At 36.6% G+C, this 16,069-nt stretch overlaps 1 long non-coding RNA gene across 2 annotated transcripts in view; it reads right to left on the reverse strand.

Moving 5' to 3' along the window:
• Positions 1–2,354: 2,354 nt before the first annotated feature.
• LOC147578102 (uncharacterized) overlaps positions 2,355–16,069 on the reverse strand; it is a 97,952-nt gene continuing 84,237 nt past the window's right edge. Inside the window, exon 4 of one of the 2 annotated variants that reach the window (XR_015254198.1) lies at positions 2,355–2,521. This is a non-coding gene — a long non-coding RNA (uncharacterized LOC147578102). The remainder of the gene's footprint in view (positions 2,522–16,069) is intronic. The other variant, XR_015254197.1, reaches the window with a different exon arrangement.

A 16,069-nucleotide genomic window follows, 5' to 3' on the forward strand; every position in this document is an offset into this window, starting at 1 on the left:
CACTCAGGGATTCAGGAACGGCTCCAGGCACGCTGGGGGCAGAATGTCTTTACAGTGGCCTCACTTCCCCATAGGCATGCCCCTCCTTTTCAAAGCCTGTGCCCCTATGATCCCCAGATCTTCAGATTCTCATGTGCAGCAATTTGCGTGGGTCTGTTCTCCCCAGCAAAACTACCCCCAATTTAGGATACATCGATTCTCTATGATGTCTTATGAAAACTTAACTGCATTCACTTAAGATCCTACTTAGATAAACTTAACCTTTCTGTTTAGGGACAAAAATGGGTCTTGGCTAAAAATGCCTTAGAATCTTGGACTTTTGGGGAATGGGACCTCAAATGTTATTTTACAGATGAGGAAGCCAAATTCCCAGATAAGGTGTCTAATTTCCCCAAGGTCACACAGTTACTTAATAATTTAGCTGGGGCTAACATCTCTGTTTCTCAATTCCTAATCTGTTGTTTTTAATCCATGGCATCAAGCTTCTTAATTTTTCGGCCTTCTAGGGAAATCTTATCATCTATAGAAAGGTTTTCTAATTCCTTGACCAAATGAATATGAGATGGGAGATTTAGGCTCTGATACACACCCTTAAGAGGTAATGTAACCAATCCTCTGAGAAATTGTCTCTCTACAACAAATCTTTACACCACACAACTTATTTAAATGAATTGCTTTGCATTCCTTTTCATTTGTGGCTGGCAATGCCATCCCTTAATCACAGGAGAGGAGGGAGGGACTGCAGGAGTTTCTTCTAGAAATACTGGTAAAAGTCACTCCCTGAGAAGCAGGGAAGAAACACTGACTCTGCTGTTTGGTTAAGTGGGTCACTTAATGGCCGAGGTAGGGACTACCTACATATCCCCTTATGCCATCCCATTAACACACAAGAGTGTGCATGAGTGCAGGAGGGTGTCATTAGGGTAAATGAACGGGGTTTAGGGATTAGTGCTGTTAACGCTGCTGCCTGCTGATAGGAAGACAAGGCAATCTCAACCTGTTAAACAACCTACCACCTGGGAAGTTGAACTGCCCACTGTCAGCAGAGACCGGCATGGTATTGAGAATGAGTTTCAAAAAAAAAAAAAAAAAATCTGAACCACAGGGATATCATTTAAAAAAAAAAAAAAAAAGGATGCAGAGATATTTTTCAAGGAAGAAAGAAAAGATGGGAAAACCAACAGAATTAACATATTAAGCTATTTATAAGACTTAAGAGTACTGTGATATGATTTGGTCCTAAAGAAAGTATTTGATACAGATATGAAGTATTTCAGCTTTTCTAATATTTCTATTATATAATTTGAGAAGGTCACCTTGTTTGGGGGTTTCAAGTAGTTTTTAATTGGTAGTTTATTCCAAAATATCTCTGTACTACCATTCTTACGAATATATTCATAAAATATATATGTGGCTTCCCAACAAGATGGTGTAACACCAGAATGTGAAGTCCTTTCCCCAAAATCAACCCTGGGGAAACATGGGTCAGAATAACTATTATAAAAACAATGAGGAAACTCCTAGGGAGAAAGCTGTAGAAACTGGTGTATAGGGTTGCAGCACCCTGGGGCAAAGGCTACTGTGTCACAGCATTAAAGACTGGTTTAGGGAGGGTTTTAAAACTTTGTTCTTATCTCTGGATGGTCACCATCTGCCCCTTCACCAAAGAATCCACAACAGCAGTTCAGGTCATTACCATGGGGTAATATCAGGGCAAGATAAAAGTCCTGCTAGAGTGAAACTACAGTCCCACCAACCAGTCACATGACATGAATCCCTCCTCTACTTCTTCCCTGTCTAAACTCCCTAAGGGGATTGCTCTTCCCCAGGAATATAAAGCAGATGCATGGTGGAGTGCCAGTTAACCAAAATGTTCTGTAAAAATAAATCCTAATAGTGATTACCATAAATTTAAGTGGGTTTAATACTACTTAAAAGGCAAAAGATTCTCATACTAATTTTTAAATTAAAAAAAAAACATTTAATAACATGATGTTCATAAGAAGTACCATTTAAATAAAATGATACAAAAAGGATGGCATAAGGTAATCTGTCAATTGTTCAAAATTCCAAAGAAAGCTGGAATTGCACTTTAACATCCAACAAGATGAAAGTTTATGGGAAAAAAATCATAACAAAGAGGATGATTATATGTTGATATAGGGAATAATAGACCAAGAAGATTTAGGTATCATGAACTTAAATGTACCTAATAATACAGGTACATTGCACTGAGGGGAAAAATAGGTAAATCAAAAAGTATAGCTGGAGACTTTTTTTTTTTTAACGTTTTATTTATTTTTGAGACAGAGAGAGACAGAGCATGAACAGGGGAGGGTGAGTGAGAGGGAGACACAGAATCTGAAACAGGCTCCAGGCTCTGAGCTGTCAGCACAGAGCCCCACGCGGGGCTCGAACTCACGGACCGCGAGATCATGACCTGAGCCGAAGTCGGACGCTTAACCCACTGAGCCACCCAGGCGCCCCAAAAGCTGGAGACTTTTACACACACCTCCTGAAACTGATAGATCAAAATAAATAAATAAATAAATAAATAAATAAATAAATAAATAAATAAGATTATCTTCTAGCTTCTTAATTGGATTGCAATAAAACTAGAAGTTTAATAAAATTTTCAATCTCATATGTCTTAAATTTACAAAATAGGTACTAAATAGCCTATGGAAATCATAAAAGAAATAACAAAGTATTTAGAAATGAACAATGAAATTAGTACTATATGTCAAAATTTGTGGGGCACATCTGAAGCAGTATTTATGGAGAAATTTGTAATTTTGAATACACTTATTAAAGCACAAGAAAGATTGAAGAAAAATAGAGCTAAGCAAGAAGATGAAAGAAAGAAAATATCATCCAAAAGGAAACAAATAATTTTCTTAAAAGTAAGAGAATTCAAATAAATAAAAAATTTAAAAGAAAATAGAATGGATCATAACACTAAAACATTATTTTAAAAGATCAATAATGATCTTCCTCAACCAGGACTAACTGAAAAAAAAAAAAAAAGAAAGATGAGATATAAATCATACACAATATAAAAAGAGAAATAACTATAAAATCAACACAGATTTATAATAGTAATAATGAAATAGTATTATGAAATGTGAAAATTTCAATAAAATGGATGTTTCTGAAGAAATATAAAATGCAAAAGTACAACCAGAAATAGAAAATGTGAATAGAAAAACTGGCATTAAAGAAATTTAAGTGGTGAGCAAAGACTTTCCACAAAAGTCTCCCTCCCATGTTTACAGTTGAGTTCCACCAAACTTTCAAAACTTATAAAATAGAAAGGGAAATAAGACTGACCAGTTCATTTTATGAGGCTAGTGTAATCTTTATTCAAAAACTAGGTAAGGATTAACCAGGAAAATAAAATTATATATCATTTCACTTTTAAGTACAGATGGAAAAATTCAAAACAAAACATTATCTCATGAATCCAACATTGTATTATTTAAGTGCCGTATTATCAGGTAGAGTTTATTTCAAAAATGCAGCAATGTTTAACAGAAAAAAAAATCTATCAATGATATATATATATATATATATATATATATATATAACCAAATTAATAGACTAAACAATACAATCATATATTTTTAAAGAAAGAAAGAAAACTGAAGGTTCAACATGTTATAAAAGGAATTAGCAGAAACTTCCCTAACTAGGTAAAGGTTATGTATACAAACCCTTCAACTTTCAATACGTTCCCTTGAAGCTTAGAAAAAAGACCAAAATACCTATTGTTTATGCTATTGTTTAATCTCCTACAGTAAAGTATTCAAAGCAAAGAAAAAACTCTCATTATTTGAAGACTTTCTATACAAGAAAAACAAATACAAAGCAACATATAAATGATACTATTAAGAGAGTTCAGGAGGTAGCCAGATTCAAATTCAATCTACACAAAATCAATACTATTTCTCTGTATCAGCAATAAGCATCCAGAAAATATAATAAAATGAAGACACCATTCATGAGAGTAATAAAGACTATACAATTTCTATGCATTAAAAAGTACCCAAGGTTTTATAGAGATAAATTTAAACTCTATTGAATACCATAAAAAATAGAGGGATATTTATTCTCTACAGTTGGAAGAGATAATAGTTTAAAGATCCAGTTCTTTTCCATATTAATTCATAAATTTAATTAATTCACAAATTCATAAATTAATTCATAAATTTAAGAGGCTTCAGGTTCCAGGCTCCAAGCTGTCAGCACAGAGCCCGATGCAGGGCTCAAACTCATGGACCGTGAGATCATGACCTGAGCCAAAGTCAGATGCTTAACCAACTGAGCCATCCAGGTGCCCCACAAGTAGATAATTTTAAAGTAAATCATTTTAAAATTGGTTTCAAGGAATAAAAATCTATGATCAGTTTAAGGTAACTTTGGAAAAGAAGAGTAAATAAAAGAGACAGTATAACAAAGTATGGGAAAAATAGATCATAGAACATAATGGAAAACTCAAGACAGACACATACAAATGTGAGAACATTATATATAATAAAGTTGGCCCTACAAATCGTGGTTAGGAAAATGCATAGATCAGAGTTTCTGTTGCAGAAACATAATTGATTGATGGCCCCAGATGCTCTCCCTCTGCATCCACAACCACATTTAAGCCAAGGCCACTTCCTGGAGGGTGTTCCCAGCCAATGACTGAGCACATGGGCATATTAATTCCCACAAGATGTGATACTCCTATGAAAGGCAGCTTTGGTTTGAGGACTCCCCACTGGCCTGGCCAAAACTTTCTTAGAACTCTACGGTAGTTTGAGACTCTTCCTATCTAATCCACCTTCTGGCTTTCTCTCCTTCACAAGTGTTAGACATATAGGAGTGGTCTTCTGGGCACTCCCCTTTATCCTTCACAGGTGTTTCCCCCAATTAATCTCTTGCACATCTAAATCCATTCTGGCATCTGCTTCTAGGAAGACCTGAACTAACATATAAAAAAATGATGAAAAGATAGATTGTTGAATAGATGTTATTGGGAAAATTGCCTCCTACATAAAGAAACATATAATGCATCCCTGTCTTATACCATAATTGCAGATGAATTCCAGATAGATTTAAACTTATATACAAAATGTATAACTAAAAATTAAAAGATGTTAGTCATCTAGTGGTAGTGAAAGATTCCTCAAACAAAACTCCAAAAGCACAAATAAAGCAAAAGTATTAATTTGAGAATATTGAAATTCAGGATTTCTGTTCACTAAAGACCAATGTGGTATGATGGACTGCTGTCTCCCAAATTCACTTGCCCGTCTCTAAACCTAACAGGACTCCTTAATTTTTGGTGGAAGCATGGTCACCTGGGTAAAAGACTACATTGCTTAGCCTTCCTTATAGGTAGGTATGGCCCTGTCACTACTCTCTGGCCAATGAAATGTGAGCAGACTTCCAACAAATGCATGTAGCATTTATGTCATGCCCTTAAAACAAAGGGACTTACTACACTCTTATCCTTCCTTTCTCCTTCTCAACAAGCTGATAAGAACCACCTTGCATCATGCTGAGAAACCACCTTGCATCATCCTACAAATGGTAGAATAGTAAGACAGAAGGATCACCTCCTCCAGACTACTACTTGAGAGAGAAATAAACCTCTTTCTTGTCAGAGCCATTGTTAATATGGGGCTCTACTACAAATGCCAAAGTTACCTCCTAAATAATATAAACACCATGGACAAAGTTAGTGGACAGAGGACAAACTGGGAAATTATATTGGCAATGTCTAAAATAAAAAAGGTATAACAACTAAAATAAAAAAAAAAACAAAACCTCATTTAACCAAGCAAACAAAAAATGAAAATCAGAAATGTTTAAAGCTATTAACATGCAATAAGAGGAAACCCAAAAGACTAAAAAGCATATTAGGAGATGCTAAATTTTACTAGTAATTAGAGAAATTAAAATTTAAATAATGACATATCACTTACACTCATCAAAATAGCCAATATTGAGTAATGCCAAGAATTAAGGATATAGGTATGTAATGTAAGGATATAGAGATATTCTTGAACTTTTGGTGGGAATGTAAATAAATACAATTTGGAAAGCAGTTTGACAGAACCTAGTTAAATTAGGTATATATATATATATATATACCCTTTGGCCCAGCAATCTTACTCCTGGGTAGATATCCCAAGATATCCTTATACAGATCCAGAAGAAGATACATAAAAAACCATTTATTACAGGGCTATTTCTGGTCGTAAAGAAATGGAGATATTGTAGCTCTCCTAAAGTCAACAGAAACAACATATATCTAATATACATTACATAGATATTAAAAGCACAGTGCTAAATAAAACAAATGAGAAACAGAATGAAATTTATAGCACTGGATCATTATAGACATAAAAAATGTGTGAACATAAAAATAATAAAAATAATAGATATTTATAATAAATAGATAATAAAATTTATATTTTACAAAAACACAAAACACACATAAAACAAACCACATTAGAATGGTTAAGAAATAAGAATGAAGGGGAAAACAAATAAATAAAACAAGCGAGAGTCAAGGGTGACTTGGTGGCTTGGTCAGTTGAGCATCTGACTCTTGATTTTAGCTCAGGTCATGATCTCATGGTCCATGAGTTCGAGCCCCACATTGGGCTCTGCACTGACTGTGTGGAGTCTGCTTGGGATTCTCTGCCCCTCCCACATTCTCTCTCTCTCTCTTAAAATAAATAAACTTAAAATAAATAAATTAATAAAAACAAGAGAGAGTCATTGCATGGACTGGTGACAACAGTGTGCCATGCCCTAATATAACTCAGACTTCTGCACTCCAAGAATGAGAAAAATGATAATAAAACAATATAAAATGCACACAAATATTCTGCTACGAAATTAAGTCTGCTTTTATTACATATATTATTGCTTCCTTTGTATACTCCTTAAAGTATTTTTCTAATATAATAAGCAATCCTGGGAATCTTGTGAAAATTAACTTTCACAAGTCACTAATCTAGGAAGTTGGCCAGAGGGTAGGGGTAACAGGAATATGGGAGATACAGAGAAAGTAACTGTGTTATCTACTTACCTCTGAAAATGTGAGATAGTCTTTTTTTTTTTTTAAGACAATTTAACATTTTTTTAATTTTTATTTTTGAGACAGGGAGAGACAGAGCATGAACAGGGGAGGGTCAGAGAGAGGGAAACACAGAATCTGAAACAGGCTCCAGGCTCTGAGCTGTCAGCCCAGAGCCCTACGCGGGGCTTGAACTCACGGGCCGCGAAATCATGACCTGAGCCGAAGTCGGCTGCTCAACCGACTGAGCCACCCAGGCGCCCCGAAAATGTGAGATATTCTAATACTAGGTCCTGGTGTTATCTTCCTTCATCACCTTAGGCTCAGTAATACAAATCTGTTTCCTAGTGAACCTCTCTGTATTCGCAATTACCAAGCCAAAAAGGAAATGGAAAGGAGGTTGACAGGAGAATCAGAAAAGCACCAGAAGAGAGGTGAAAAAAATATATATGACTAGCGAAATAAGTATCTGGCTCCACTCAATGTAGAGTCCTATGTCTTCAAAGTTAGGAGAATAAAAGGAAAGAACTGAGTAGTGTAGAGCTTGGTCTTTGCATCAGTGAGACCCCCAGCCATTCAACAGAACCCTTTTATGTTTGATCGCCTTTTTAGCCAGCTAACTTTTCTGCTCTATACAGTTCTCAATGGCTGCAAGAGAAAATTGGGTTTTTTCCTCCATGTTCAATAATACTATTGATACCCATACTTATTTCCTATCAGAAATGAGGACATAGCTGTATTTTCAAAACCAGATTTGGCCTTTTTTGAGTCTCACTTTGACAATTCTTTACTCTAAAAAATTGAACTTCAGGGCACCTGGGTGGTTCAGTTGGTTAAGCACCCGACTTCAGCCTAGGACAGATCTCCCCATTCCTGAGTTCAAGCCATGCCTAGGGTCTGTGCTGACAGCTCAGAGACTGAAGCCTCTTTCAGATTCTGTATCTCTTTATCTCTCTCTGCCCCTCCCCACTCATTCTCTGTCTCTCTCTCTCAAAAATAAGTAAACATTAAAAAAAATTAAAAACAAACAAACAAAAAAACCCCTGAGCCTTGGCTTGCTAACAGGACACCCTCCAGGCCATACGACAGGATCTGTGTTCTTCTGTAGTGAAAATCAGTTCTCCTACAATGACGTGTTCTATCAGTTATCTTGTAAAAAGAAAATCTAAAACTAATCCTTGCTTCAGGTGAATAAGCACTAATCCTTCACTCTACTAGGGCAAATATAAAAAGTAAACAACTATGCTTGTTTACTATGCCACAAAAAATGCTTAGGGAAAGAGGGTCAGGGCCACAATGTGGATATAAAGGTCTACTATGCCCTCTTTAATCAAATATATCCTACTTTCAGGACCAGCTTCATGGGATGTGCAACTGGTGAAGTCTCACAGGGTCTCATGCTCAGAAGGCCCCTGCTTGGGTTTAATGCTCTAAGGTGGCTATCTTGAAACTCTCCCAGCTCTGGCCCTCAGCCACTGCCACCCTCTATCTAAGATATAGTTTGAACTGGCTAAAGGAGGTCACATCCCCTTTGTCCAACCACCCTCCCTATTCCTTTGCATGGAGTTGGGCTCAGGGAGGTTCTGGGTCAGGTATGTGCCTGCTGAGTCTCTGGCTGGCAGAGAGGCAGTGCCTTCAGGGGTGACTCCATGCACTCTTTCCCAATTCCACAGAGGTATCAAGTAAGGCCTGGTGCTGGACCCCAGTTGCAGTAAATTGAGCAGCAGCAGATATGTGCCAAAGGGAGATTGATTTTCTTGTCCCTGGCTGGGGCCCTACATTTTCATTTTGCCATTTGCCCTGGGCCCTGCAACTTATATAGCCAGTTCTGCCTAAATCCCTCCAGGATCGGTACTGAAAGGAAACTTTTCTGATGAGAAAAAGCAGCTTAACAAGTAATATGACTCTGTTCCTGTGCGTCTGACCTTCTTGGTGAAGGTCTCTCACTGGGGGCCCTGGTGCCACCATCACATTGGTGCACACCTCTCTTAAATACTCTGCAGATTCAAGTAATCCTCATTATACCACTTTATGCAACTGAACCAAGCCAGAAATTTCAGATAGGTTTATTAAATAGTAAAGAAAACAAGAAGGAAAATAAATGCACATTACACAAGGAATAGAAATAGTAAATCTGACAGAATAAAGACTGTGGTCCTAGGATAGCGAACTCGTTCTTAGGAACCCCATGACTCAACCACATAACAGTCCTTTCTACTCCCTTACCTCTCTAACTTTCCTTTTAAACAGTTTTTACTTCTATCAGATAGTCATAGTTTCCTTTAGAGAGACTTACCTCTTCCATGGATGACTAATAACAGGAATTAAGTCAGACTTGAAAGGAAATGCTTTCTCCTCAAAAAAATAAATAAATAAATAAAATAAAGGTAGGTTTAGCTTTGTAGGCCTACCAGAATAGCCAAATCTTAGTAAAGCATAAAATTAGTTCATTCCTACACTGGGAAATAAGTGATATAGTAGCAAGGACATCATTCTCTAATGTTGGAAATGTTAGGATTATTTTTGTTTTCATTTTAAATCCTTTCTATTCAAACAATGATGTGTTCTATAGGTTCCACTAAAAAAATAACATGGATATAGTGGTAATGAAAATAAAGTACCATGTTTAAGCTTCTTTCTAGAGCTCTGACCTTCACTGTTTCTAAAAGTTTTCTTCTATTGTTTTAATTCCTGATTATTATTATTAGAGAGAGAGTGTGTGCATGCATGCGTGTGGTGGGGGACGGACAGAGGAAGAGTGAGAGAGAATCACAACAAGCTCCATTCTCTGTGTGGAGCCAGATGTGGGCTCCATCCCACGACCCTGGGATCATGACCTGAGCTGAAATCAAGAGTTGGACGCTCAAGCAACTGAGCTACCCAGGTGCCCCAATTATTTTTTTCTAAAACGTGGGACATAATTGTAAGACTATTTGATAATTTCTTTACTTGTGGTGTCATAGCTTGCTAATTGCCACCCCCCTACTTCTTCCTCGTGTAATTGGTTGATGTGTGGCTATGACAGACTCTTTGTACCAGCTTAAATAATAAAAGGGAAATTCTGCTAATTTCTAAGTTCTCTTAAGCTAGCAGATGGCTAACTTTTGGATTTCACAGGATATTTTTAAAGTGAAGGTGAAACCCATAAATGCCAATTTTTAAAAGTTTTACCAAGTAGAGATTTTTAAAAGTAAAACATACTAATAGTATTATTTCATAAAAGAAAGGACATTTTAATTCTGAAGGAAGTCCTTTCACTGAACAAACTGAGCAACGAACTCACTGAATTCTCATTTCTCTGAGGAACACTTAAGAAGACCATAGAGGGGCGCCTGGGTGGCCCAGTCGGTTAAGCGTCCGACTTCAGCTCAGGTCATGATCTCGCGGTTCATGAGTTCAAGCCCCGCGTCAGGCATCTGTGCTGATGGCTCAGAGCCTGGAGCCTGTTTCAGATTCTGTGTCTCCCTCTCTCTCTGACCCTCCCCCGTTCATACTCTGTCTCTCTCTGTCTCAAAAATAAATAAACCTTTAAAAAAATGTTTAAAAAAAAAAAAAAGAAGACCATAGAGATCATTACCAGATAACCTCCTGAGTCAGAGGTTGGCAAAATTTTTAAATTATTAATAAATATTTCCCTGCAAACTTTTCAACTATTTTGAATATTTCTATCAGTTTTATGAACTTTTATGATGACCATGTATGAGATTCAGCAGTATGTACTCTGTGGGTTTTCAAAGCCACCCTAAATTTAAAAACCTCTGAAGTAAGCATTTCATTATGCTTTTTTTTTTTATTACTAAGAACACGAAACAGAAAGCGCTGTAAAGTGCTATTGTCTTCTCTTGAATTGCTCCTTACACCAAAAATTTCAATTATAAAACAATAGAATACCACATATTACATGATTGAGATATGCCATGGGTATTTTTAACACCAAGGACATAACTTTATAACTGATAGCCTGTTTTGATAAAGTAGGCCTGTAGTCTTGTCACTTGTTATCAATATAAACATCTTCATTCTTAAGAGGCTCTCTTCTATATCTAATTCCTCTTGGAAAACATACTTTAGATACATTCACATAGATAAAAATGTGTTAGGAATTTAAAAACTTCTGATGAAGATATTTGCTTAATAAATGTTGCATTAGCATGGCTGTTTAGAATTTTTTCATTAACTGCATAGAAAACGGAACACTATATAGAATTAATAAACCCTCACCCTTCATTGCATAATAATCAATGTAAGGATGTTATAAGGAAGTATTTATTATATTAAAACAAAGGACATTATTCTGATAGCTGTTGGGTCTAAAATGTAACATTTGACTTTCAAAGCAAGTAAATCAGCAGAGCTCCAAATAGGGAGACTCAACCAACAAAGGATCATAAAGTTAAAAAGTCTCTGTTAATCAATGACAAATTTAGTACTTGTTGCTACAATTACAAAGATAATAGTTCCTTTATGTCAGTGCCTTTGGTTTTGCAGCTGTAAAATAGCTTTGAAATTCAGCATTTCAAGGAATAGAAATTAATAGGAGGTCATTTCTACCAGAGAAATTTTAGGGGCCCATCCTCTCTAATCATCATTAAAAACTAAATCCGTAGGAGAAGAGGCACTTTACTGATTGTCAAGTGGAAGCTATTATTCATTTGATGAAGCTCTTGGCACTGTGCCATTGATTCTGCACTACAGCCTGCTGCTTGTTCGCCTTCATCTCGTGCAATCAGAGTTGTTTCTGCCTGCCAGGAGCTATTTATAGAGCAAAGGGTGGGGGGAGAAAAGCTGATATGTTCTCCTTCTTGAAAAACAACTTTCAAACTTTGTAAGTACAAATCTGTTTTTCTTGTCATCAGACTGTCTGCTTTTTCCTTCAGTGTAGAAGATAAGGAAGCTGACTTCAAGACAACTGCCCTTCCTAATAATGACTGTGAATTTGGTGGAGTCGCAGGCTACAATCACACTGAGTCTGACTCCCTTGGATTAATGTTCCTCAAAACTACATACACCGTCATATGTCTACAGTAATGCTTTCATTTCTATACTTCTATGTCCATTCCAGTTTTCTATCTTAAAAATTTCTAAAAGATACCCCCTGCTTTCTTATACTTATTAAAAGCAAATATATCTTGCAAAAAAAAAAAAAACCACTAAAAAAGAAACCTCAAAATATAAGTATAGGAAAATATTTGGGGGCTCAATTATTTAGGAGTTGATTCAAAGTGAATTAAGTGTTGGTGAAATTGTTTTTCCTATAATTGCAAAAGAAGTTGGATTTTCATAAGTTTTACTTAGAAGATTCATTGTCCCACAGCAATATAAATCTCTGTTAAAAGTTATCCACATGATATGAACATGGCATTCTCAAAGTTATTTGCAACTCTCATTGTCTTGGGTTGCAGTTGTGAACACATTTTAAAACCTAAACTATTCAGAATCTTTATTTTTGGAAAAGTTTCAGGCTTTATCTCAGCAGTTGCAAAATCCACTTAAAATGTTTCATCCTCTAAAACAATAAATAGAGAAAATTAAAAAAAATAGTATGCACTTAAAATACTTCAGGATAGCAATAGCAATACTTCTGATTGCTAAAATTTAATATAATGGAAAGGAATTGTATTTGTTGAAATGCAAAACAACAAAACCAAAACCTGAACCTTTAAAACATATGGAAATAAAATCATATGGCTATGAATTGCCTGATGTAATTTTTTTTGAGAAATTTAGTGTCAAATGTTTTAACAAAGTGAACTTTTTTCTTTTTTTTTTTTTAATGTTATTTATTTTTGAAAGAGAGACAGAGAGAGAGAAAGACAGAGTGTGAGCAGGGGAGGGGCAGAGAGAGAGGGAGACACAGACTCCGAAGCAGGCTCCAGGCTCTGAGCTGTCAGCACAGAGCCTGATGCAGGGCTCGAACTCACAAACTGTGAGATCATGACCTGAGCTGAATTTGGATGCTTAACCAACTGAGCCATCCAGGTGCCTCACAAAGTGAAATTTTTTAAAAAGTAGCCACAGAGCCACAGCATTGCCAGTAAATGTTTGATTTTAAATAGAACTCAAAATACAACCTTAATCAATTGAAAATACAATAAAAGATCAGCCAAAGTAGTTAGCAAAACAACTTGAGTTAGCAGGGTGGAAAACAGACCATGGATTTGTTTTGTTTTGCTTTAACTTCATAGAAGACCCATATTTCAGCACACCTTTTAGATTGTGGTATTTTCAGAGCCCTGGCTTGCAGCAGGAACCAGAAAGGTATATTTACCAGGGATTCTATAGTGTCTTTTCTCCTGAAACTTACATGCCTTACCACTAAGACATTTACCTAGAAGAAGCTAAGATTAGATGAAACGCTCTGTTTCAAACAAACCTATAGGATATCAAGTGGAATTAAGTATTGTGGATCCAGGTATTTTAGAAAGTCAAATGGAATAAGAAAATTAAAAATCCATTTGATTCTGAATTGCCCAGAGTAACTCTGCATAGCCTGAACTTCTGAATAATTTTCAGCTCTTCCTCCCCTTCACTTTTAGTTATCAAAATTTTCTTATAGTCTTTCATTCCAAACCATAAAAAATTGAGGCATTTTTTAGAATAGTATTTTGAAGGGAACCTGGGTGGCTCAGTCATTGAGTGTCCAACTCTTATCTCAGCTTAGGTCATGATCTCACAGTTCGTGAGATTGAGTCCCTTGCTAGGCTCTGCACTGACAGCAAGGAGCCTGTTTGAGATTCTCTCTTTTCCCTCTCTCTCTGCACTGCCCCCCACCCACCCACTTGCACTCTCTGTCTCTCAAAGTAAATAAACAAATTTTAAGAAAAATAAATATAATAGTATTTTGAAATCTCTGCCATTAATTCAACAGATTACACTGGGCTCAGAAGGTTAGGTTTGTGGAGCTAATCTCCCTCTTGCACATTCAATAATTCACTCAACAAACAATTTATTGAGTACCTATTATTTCCCGGCACCATCCTAGTTGTCAAGATATATTTAGGAACATAAAACATGCAAAGTTCCTACCTTTATTTAATTTATATTACAATGGAGCTTCAGCTACGAAAAAACAGAAATCAACCTCAAAAGACATCTTTCTTTCGTGAACATGGTCCTATATTTCTCAAAATTGCACAACATTCAACTGAAGGGCAACAACTACATAGCAGTTACAAGTTTTTGAGCACTGACCATATATGACGGATACTGTGTTGAACACTTTTTCATGCATTATCCCTCTTAATTAGTGCCTTTTAATCTTCAAAAAAAATTTCCCATATTGATAAAAGAAATGAATGAATAAAGAAATGAATACTTAGAAAAGTTAAATAACTTATTAAGCTTGCACAATTAAAAGGGCAAACAGAGGTCTCTCCCGTCTATAAAAATAATTTCAGGCAAGTCTTCTACTGAGGACTTAGTAGCACTTATTCATTCATTCATTCATTCATTTGGCATTTATTCAACAAATATTAAGACCGTCTCATATGTGCCAGGCACTGTTTTAAATACATGGGATACATTAATGAGCCAAAGAGGTAAAGATCCCTGTCCTTAGGGAGCTTAAATCTTAGTGAGAGGAGACATACAATAAAAACAAACATAATAAATAAGGAAATACATAATACATTAGAAGGTTAACATCCATTCATTGGGAATTATATAAAGTCTAACTTGTTTTTCCTAACAATTTGAGTTCTTAAGTTAGAAATAAAGATAACTTTTAAAATGAAAATAAAAAAGGGGGCGCCTGGGTGGCTCAGTCAGTTAAGCGGCTGACTTTGGCTCAGGCCGTGATCTCACGATTCGTGAGTTCGAGCCCCGCAACAGGCTCTGTTCTGACAGCTCAGATCCTGGAGCCTGGAGCCTGCTTCGGATTCTGTGTCTCCTTCTTTCTCTGACCCTCCCCCACTCACACTCTGTGTGTGTCTCTCTCTCAAAAATAAATATTTAAAATTTTTTAATTTAAAAAAAGAGCTCAGGAGACCAATGACAAGCACCCCAAGAAGGAAATGCTACAGCAGAACAGTGTTGAAGAAATGACTTCATACTGGGGAAACTGACACCTTTTTGCCACCACTGTAGAGTTGAACTTGTTCTAAGTCTTCGTTATTTTGATCATCAGATGCTTGGAAATAAAGGGCAGAGCAGGGCATCAGTAATTGCCCATCTGGAGTACAACAAACACACGTAAATCACTGGAAAATCACGTGCGGTTCGATGACACTTATCCACTTTGGTTTCCACAGACTGGTATGCCAAACCCCAGACACCAAAATGACTAAGGTTGGAGAATAAATACCCATCATTAAATTTCCAGTGGTTTAATAATTATCCCTCTTCCTGGGGACATGATTAAACCTCACACAGCAGCAAAACAAGAAACTAAGTTGCTGGGCATCAGAGGTGAAGAGAAAGTAAATGAGAAAGAGAGAGTGAGAGTAACAAGGGAAGTGAGAGAAGACGGGGGAGAGGGAGGAAGAGCATAGAAGGGAAAAACCTCTTTGGTGATTACTCTCAACTATCCTTGCGCTTAAGACAACCACCCACAGGCACTAAACAAGTGATTGAGCTGCAAGCTGGATGTGTCCCTCGTTCTCATAATTCCAGGGGCTGGGGCACGTTGCTCCACCAATGGGAGCAGAAAGTGCAGTAATACGGGAAACATCATCCCACTCCAGTCAATGCTTTTCTCCTCGGGGTAAGGCTGAGCTTGATCCCTTTAACACAAAAATGGTGAATCTTCTCTCTTACTGGAGTACTGACTTTCAATATTGCTTTCTTAAGAGGGAAAAAATGGAAGCTTTCTTTTAATAGTATGTTAAGTGGTCCCAGAGTTATAACTGACGTAAACCTCAGTCAAAGCTCCTTGTAATGGTTAAAAAACCCAGCATACCTTCCTATCCATGGAGTTTCCAGGCACAGACTAAGGAAAAATTCCCAATTGCTGACTGGAACTAAGAGAAATCAGTTGGATACGAGATGACGATA

The sequence above is a fragment of the Puma concolor genome, chromosome C1, assembly GCF_028749965.1.
Source record: "Puma concolor isolate L17-30 chromosome C1, mPumCon1.1.hap2, whole genome shotgun sequence".
In the NCBI taxonomy this organism is placed as follows: Eukaryota; Metazoa; Chordata; class Mammalia; order Carnivora; family Felidae; genus Puma; species Puma concolor.